This window comes from Bos mutus, chromosome 15 (assembly GCF_027580195.1).
Source record: "Bos mutus isolate GX-2022 chromosome 15, NWIPB_WYAK_1.1, whole genome shotgun sequence".
In the NCBI taxonomy this organism is placed as follows: Eukaryota; Metazoa; Chordata; class Mammalia; order Artiodactyla; family Bovidae; genus Bos; species Bos mutus.
Genome location: NC_091631.1, coordinates 18,187,737 through 18,196,117, shown reverse-complemented (window position 1 = coordinate 18,196,117; position 8,381 = coordinate 18,187,737).

Genomic DNA, 8,381 nt, shown 5'->3' with positions numbered 1-8,381 from the left:
TAGTAGGGAAAACCAGAAAATGGACCTTGAAGTAAAAGAGAAGTGATGTCTTGATGGTCGTGGTTAATAAATATTTACAGCAAAGTCTTGAGCTGCAGCTCTGCAGTTTTGTTAGCATAAACGTTCCATAACCACAGAATATTTGATGAGCTCGTGGGGCAGGCGGCTGGCGCAGTGAACGCAGAGGAAACCAGGCTCCCTCTTGTTAGGGAGGTGCTTGTCTGCAAGCATGATGCTGTCACTGTGTTAATGCAGTGATCCCAGTTGGATTTTGACTCTTGACTGATGGAGCTCATGAGAGGACGACAAGGGCCTCTCTGGCCCTGAGGAATGACTGTTGTTTTGGAGCCTCAAATGAAGCCAAAGCTGATGGCTTATATTTGAAATAATGAATAGCTAATGGAGCTGGATCCTGCCCCCTGCCAAGGCCCTCTGGAGGTGCCTGGAGAGCGCTTGGGAAGTGCATTCACTCCTCCCACTGGCTCTATGAGCCCAAAGTCCCTCTTGTCGCTCAGGGGACTATATGAATGTTTGGAAGTGTTGACCCACTGGCTGACTAGGAGGGAGGAAAGACACAGGGAGTGTGGGGGGCTTGAGCAGGGGGCTGCTGCAGTGGATCGTGGGGTCTGAGCACAAAGTCCATGGTGTCCTCCTCTAGAGGCTTTGAGATTTCTGGAATCATGAGATTTCTCACTACTCGCAATGTGGACTGTGGACCAGTAGCAAGTAGCAATATGATCACCTTATTTCACTTGTTTGAAATACAGAATCCTAGGCCCTATCTGGACTTCCAGATTCTGCAATTTAACAAGATCTCCAGGTGATTCATATGCACATTAAACTTTGAGAAGTACTGACTGAACACTTTCATTATAGAACCTTTATAGGTTTGCGGCCAAGCAGTCAGTGTTAGTGACTTATAAATCAGTTGAAGAAGTTTTTCAAATACATGCTGGTTTGCAGCCCATCCCCAATGTGATGGAGGAAGGAAGGGCTGAATAACAAACAATAACAGCAATAATATGAATTTGCCTTGGACTGGAGGTGGTGGGAATTTGGATTCAGCAACATATCATTGCTGACATGAACTCGGAGCAGAGCTCTTTAGACTTGAGCACGCACTCCAATCAGTGGAGGGCTTGTTAAAACATCCATTGCTGGATCCACCTTAATTTCTGCTTTGGTAGATTTGAGGTGCACTTTGAGAATTTGTGTTTCTAACAGGTTCCCAGGTGATGCTGCTGCCTCTGGTCTGGGGTCTGCAATTTGAGAATCACACTCCTCAGGTATGGTCTGATCATGGCAACTGCGTGGTGCTTGTCTGTGTGATCCCTCTTCCAGGAAGTCTATGTTTTGGAGCTGTGCTTGGCTTCCTCTCCTGCCAGTCTTCTCACCATGCCTCTTTATGACTGCTTCTCAGAGTGTCATCATGATGCACCTGTACCTGCAGACTTCCAGAACCTTCTGAATCAGAATCCCTGGAGGAACACAGGATGGCTTACTAGCATCTCAGGGCGACTAATAGGCACATATACAATAAACAACAGGGGCCCTGTGTGTCCCTTCCCCCGCATTACATTCTTAGTTTCTAGAGTATGTTTCGCCCTTTTCTTGGCCCTTTTGTCACTTTGCTTGGACCACTATTGCACTAGGAATGCCTCTGACACCTGCCTGCCTGCTGGGATTGTCTCCTGCTTCCAGGTCTTCCTCAGAAGCTACATCCTCCTTGAGAGTTATGACCCTTCTAGATGACCCTTCTAGTTGGCTGCAATCCCTACATCATGGGATGTGTAACTTTAAAGCTGACTTAAAATTAGCTTTTAAAAATCAGATGCCAATCTTTATATTTTGGTCAATTGTAAGATGCCCTTTTCACCCCTCCCCATATCCTTCTTCTTTTTTGACTTGAACTTTAAACATATGGCTGTTGCTGCTGCTGCTAAGTTGCTTCAGTCGTGTCCAACTCTGTGCGACCCCATGGACGGCAGCCCACCAGGCTCTGCTGTCCCTGGGATTCTCCAGGCAAGAACACTGGAGTGGGTTGCCATTTCCTTCTCCAATGCATGAAAGTGAAAAGTGAAAGTGAAGTCGCTCAGTCGTGTCCAACTCTTTGCGATTCCATGGACTGCAGCCCACCAGGTGCCTCCATCCATGGGATTTTTCAGGCAAGAGTACTGGAGTGGGGTGCCATTGCCTTCTCCATACATATGGCATATGTGGCTTATTGTGAGGTGTAGGTCAGTGGATGTTGCCATGAAAAACAAGGAAAAGTATATGAAAAACTTATGACTTTTCAAAATTGAGTGTCAAAAACCCAATGGTACATTACACAAAATAGCATTGACTGTTAAGTATATGATTATAGTTCCTACCAATTGTAGGCTCCTGGACAGCTGAAACTGGATTATATTCATTGATTTGGTTACCCACATACCGGACTTTTGGTAAGAGCTCAGTGAATATGTACGGATGTGAGAGTTGCACCATAAGGAAGGCTGAGCACTGAAGAATAGATGCTTTCAAATTGTGTGCTGAAGAAGACTCTTGAGAGCCCCTTGGACTGCAAGGAGATCAAACCAGTCAATCCTAAAGGAAGTCAACCCTAAATAATCACTGGATGGTCTGATGCTGAAACTGAAGTTTCAATGCTTTGATCACCTGATGTGAAGAGCTAACTCATTAAAGACGACTCCAATGCTGGGAAAGATTGAAGGCAAAAGTACGGGGGCAACAGAGGATGAGATGGTTGGGTGGCATCATCGACACAATGGCCATGAGATTGAACAAACTCTGGGAGATAGTGAAGGACAGGGAAGCCTGATGTGCAGCACTCCATGAGGTCTCAAAAAGTCAGATGTGATTTAGTGACTGAACAGCAGCAGTGAATGTTAGCTGAATGAAGTGTGATTCATTTATCTGTGGGTGAAGTTGACAACTTCCTTTTATGGTTTGGCCTTTTATTTCGTGTAGAAATATGTCCTCTGCTCTGGATGCTGATGAGAAGGACAAACAAGAGATTCAACCCGGATAATGATGATATTTTTTAATATAAATTTATTTATTTTAATTGGAGGCTAATTACTTTACAATATTGTATTGGTTTTGCCATACATCAACATGAATCTGCCACGGGTGTACACGTGTTCCCCATCCTGAACCCCCCTCCCACCTCCCTCCCATACCATCCTTCTGGGTCATCCCAGTGCACCAGCCCCGAGCGTCCTGTATCATGCATTGAACCTGGACTGGCAATTCATTTCTTATATGATATTATGTTATACATGTTTCAATGCTATTCTCCCAAATCATCCCACCCTCGCCTTCTCCCACAGAGTCCAAAAGACTGTTCTGTACATCTGTGTCTCTTTTGCTGTCTCACATACAGGGTTATTGTTACCATCTTTCTAAATTCCATATATATGCATTAGTATACTGTATTGGTGTTTTTCTTTCTGGCTTACTTCACTCTGTATAATCGGCTCCAGTTTCATCCACCTCATTAGAACTGATTCAAATGTATTCTTTTTAATGGCTGAGTAATACTCCATTGTGTATATGTACCATAGCTTTCTTATCCATTCGTCTGCTGATGGACATCTAGGTTGCTTCCATGCCCTGGCTATTATAAACAGTGCTGTGATGAACATTGGGGTACACGTGTCTCTTTCAATTCTGGTTTCCCTGGTGTGTATGCCCAGCAGTGGGATTGCTGGGTCATAAGGCAGGTCTATTTCCAGTTTTTTAAGGAATCTCCACACTGTTCTCCATAGTGGCTGTACTAGTTTGCATTTCCACCAACAGTATAAGAGGTTTCCTTTTTTCTCCGCACCCTCTCCAGCATTTAAATGATGATCTTCATTCAGGCTTTAAATACACAGTCCCTCCCTCCCCTGAACTACCCAGAGCCAGCCTACTTCTGTAGAGTCCTGTGTGTTTGTGGGGCTTGGGTGGGAAGTGGAGGCCCCACTGGGCACCATAAGTGCTGCCCTTCTGGACTCTATGTACGTAGGGCATGGGGAAAGCCGGAGCTCCTCCAGGCTAGAGATGGGCCTCCAGTCTCTGTATCCCCAGCTCTTAGAATAGAAAACAGGCAGGGGATCAGAGCTTGTTGAATGAATGAAAGAGTTCATGAAATCTTGACTCTGAGTCTCTGTGCAGGTATCAAATGTTGACCTCATTTGCTTCATTTGTGGAGTAGGGATGTTACTCTGTGATTCAGTTCTATCTCAAGGAACTTTTGGGAGTCCAGGAAGAATTAATTGACCTGAGAGCACTTTTAAAGAGTTACTTATGTGCTATTACCTAGAAAAGAAGAGAACCTTCACTTTCTCTGCTTCCTATGAACAGCTTTTCTTCTTGGTCCTCAAGATCTATTTTAAAAATTTGCAACTAGGGACTCTTGGTTGTCTTGGTTGGCTCATCCTCTGATGTGTGAGTGCATGCTTAGTTGTGTCTGACTCTTGGAGACCCTGTTTACTGTAGCCCACCAGGCTCCTCTGTGCATGGCATTCTCCAGGCAGGAATACTGGAGTGGGTTGCCATTTCCTCCTCCAGGGGATCTTCCCGATCCAGGGGTTGAACCCACAACTCCTACATGGCAGGTGGATTCTTTACCACTGAGCCACCAGGGAAACCTCATTCTCTGATGATTTGCAGCAAATAAAGGGCAGGTGTTGCAAGTGTTTCTGTGTCACCCTATGTGTATCAAGGAATCCTCTTGCTAGTCCTTGTTTTTCTGACACATACGTTTTGTAATTTGTACTATAGATTTCATTGAAGAAACTCCGGGCTTAGAAGAGTGATTTGTTGTGGTCTTTCCTTTTGGAACATAAGCTTCAAAACGAGATAGGTATGTAGGAGTGTCATGCGGGTTTATCAGTGAGAGTGGAAGGAAGAGAGCATTTGAACTCAGATCAAGTTCAAGTCATGACTCTGCCCCTCATTTGCAGGATGCATGGTCTTGGGCATGGTAGTTGTTCTTTCTGTGAAATGAGGTACATATTACCCATCTTATAGATTTTGTTAAATTTAAAAAGAGAACATCCAGGGAAGGACCACATACATGCTGTGTAAAAAGTAGCTAATATTATGATAGGATTACACTTTTTTGTTAGTATTGGGGAGGGGCTTCAGCCCCAGGGAAGCTGTTTTCCTCCCACATTGATCAGACTTAATTTTGCTGTGTCAGGAGGCTGAGCATCAGATGGCCTTGGTTGGGTTAATTCCTGCTCTACCATTTACTAGTTTTAAGATATGGGCCAAAGTACTTAAAATCGCTGAGCTTTCCTCATTCTCTCCAATGGGGTTAATAACATTGATCTTCAAAGTTGTGAGGAATAGAGATGATGTATGTCAAGGGCCTTGAAAGCAGCAGTCACCATAGGGTTGATGCTCTTTGTCACTGGTTCTTTTGATATGTGAGTTCTCAGATGGGACTTAGGCGGTAGAGGGATTCTGATTGGGGCTGAATGAGCAAGGGGCAGGTGTTTTAACCTGGGGATGTATTAATAACTAAACTTCAGGGGCTTCCCAGGTTCCTTAGTGGTAAATAATCTGCTTGCCAATGCAGGAGATGCAGGAGATGTGGGTTTGATCCGTGGGTTGGGAAGATCCCTTGGAAGAGGAAATGGCAACCCTCTCCAGTACTCTTGCCTGGAGAATCCTATGGACAGAGGAGCCTGGCAGGCTGTGGTCCATGGGGTCACAAAGAGTCAGACACGACTGAAGCGATTGAACTAAAACTGTAACTAAAATTCTTTTCTTCTTTGAAGCATGTTCGGGGATAAAATCATTTAGAATATAGTTAAAAGAAACAAAAATAAACAGATACTAGAAACATCTACTTATTTCCATTATGATCATGAAAAGGCTGGAATTCTGTTCTTCCCTGAATCAAAGGTGATCTGGGTGGAGAAACCCAGCCAACATCACCTGAACGAAATGATCATAGGTGACAGTACTGATCATGAGGTGTGTGGACATGTACCCCTCTTTTGATGAACTGCAATGGGTAAAACAGCCCTTCTGGGAGATTTTTTTTTTTTACTAAAAAATGCACAAACTCACTCTAATCAGGAGAAAACAGCAGACAAACCCAAATCAAAGGACATTGTACAACATACAGTACCTGATCAGTTCTCTTTGCAGATGTCAAGGTCCTGAAAGACAGAAACTGAGGAACCATCACAGGTCAGTGGAGGCTGAAGAGACTTGAGAACTAAATTCAATGTAAGGTCAAGGACTGAATCTTGTAGGAAAAAAACAACATTAGTGGTAGAGCTGGAACATTCAAATAAGGTCTGTGGAGTAGCTAATAGTACTTTGATCAATCTTATTTTCCAGGTTTGGGTAGTTGTATTTTGGTTATGTAAGAGGTAACATAAAAGGGAGCTGGCTGAAGGCTATTGAACTCTCTGTGCTATTTTGGTAATTTTCTGTAAGTCTAACATTTTTTTCCGAAGTTAAAAACATGATAGTGGGATCCCTGGCAGCTTTTGTGAAATGTACCATTTTGTAGGAAGTGGATGACGCTTCATTTGTTGCATATGAATTTGGAAACATCTCTTGCATCTCCTGCATTAGCAGGTAGATTCCTTACCACTCTACATCTTAACCAGGCTTTAAAAAAATTGAAAAAAAAAATTTTCCCCTTTCATATTTTTTCAACTGAAGTATAGTTGATTTACAATGCTGGTGTAAGTCAGGTATACAGCCACATGATTCAGCTTTATTTATACATATATTCTTTTTCAGATTCTTTTTCATTATAGGTTATTACAAGATATCAAATATAGTTTCCTGTGTTATATAGTAGGTCCTTATTATTTGTCTGTCTTTTTACAATAGTAAATGATGTTTATCAGTTTTCACAATCAATAGCCAGACTGAAAAAAAAAAAGATAATTAAAATTGCAAGCCATAATGGAAACATGATTATATTATTTAACAATATAAAATAATTACATATAGTGTAGGGGGTCAAGCAGAGTGATATAGGAAGTAGAAGTGCATACATGAACATATTTTCATCCACCTAGCCAGTCTACCAGAGAAGGCAATGGCACCCCACTCCGGTACTCTTGCCTGGAAAATCCCATGGATGAAGGAGCCTGGTAGGCTGCAGTCCATGGAGTTGCTAAGAGTCGGACCTGACTGAGCAACTTCCTATTCACTTTCACTTTCATACATTGGAGAAGGCAATGGCAACCCACTCCAGTGTTCTTGCCTAGAGAATCCCAGGGACGGGGGAGCCTGGTGGGCTGCCGTCTATGGGGTCACACAGAGTCGGAAATGACTGAAGTGACTTAGCAGCAGCAGCCAGTCTACATCTTTTGGTTAGTGCATTTAATCTATTTACATTTAAGGTGATTATCAACATGTGTGATCATATTACCATTTTCTTAATTGTTTTGGGTTTATTTTCTGTAGGTCTTTTCCCTCTCTTGTGTTTCCTGTCTAGAGAAGTTCCTTTAGCATTTGTTGTAAAGCTAGTTTGGTGGTGGTGGTGGTGCTGCTGCTGCTGCTAAGTCACTTTGTTCTTTAGTTCTTCTAGGTCTTTGGTAAACATTTCTTGCATTATCTCCATTCTGTTTCTGAGATCCTGGATCATCTTCACTATCATTATTCTGAATTCATTTTCTGGAAGGTTGTCCATCTCCATTTAGTTGCTTTTCTGGGGTTTTATCTTATCCTTTCATCTGGGACAGAACTCCCTGCTTTTTCATCCTGATTAACTTTCTGTAATATGATTTTTGTTCTAGCTGCTGTGGGATTGTAGTTCTCCTTGCATCTTCTGTCGGCCCTCTAGTGGATGAGTCTAAGAGGTTTGTATAAGCTTCCTGATGGGCTCCTCCCTCTTCTGGTCTTCCTTACCTTGCTCTGTTTTTCTCCTTTTCATTTATTTATTGCTCCATAGCCTCTATTAGAATGTCAACTCCATGGAAGTAAGGACTTTTTTTTTATTCACTGCTTTTGTCCCAATGTTTATGCCCAATACAGCAACATAGATAGCTGGGACGTCTCTGAGTTTGTAATATGCTGATATTCATTAACAATCTCTAAGGAGAGGATATTTTTGCAATATTATCCTTACCTCCTTTCTTTCTTTCTTATTTATTTATTTACTCATAGGGCCTATTTTTTGCAAAATATTTTTGGGAAATGCTGGAACAGACTCTTCTTTGTGCTAGGTCATGTTTGGGGGTGATATAGGTAGGGTGAGTGTTATATAACCTGAGTATTTTTCCCTTGACTAATAAAACTTTATAGTGTGTAGGAAAACTATGTTTCCAAAAGGCCCGAGTTTATCCTGAGGGTGTGCTTTGATAACTCATTAAGTATGATCTGGCTAATTATTTCTTCTTTGATTTTGAAAAGTGGTT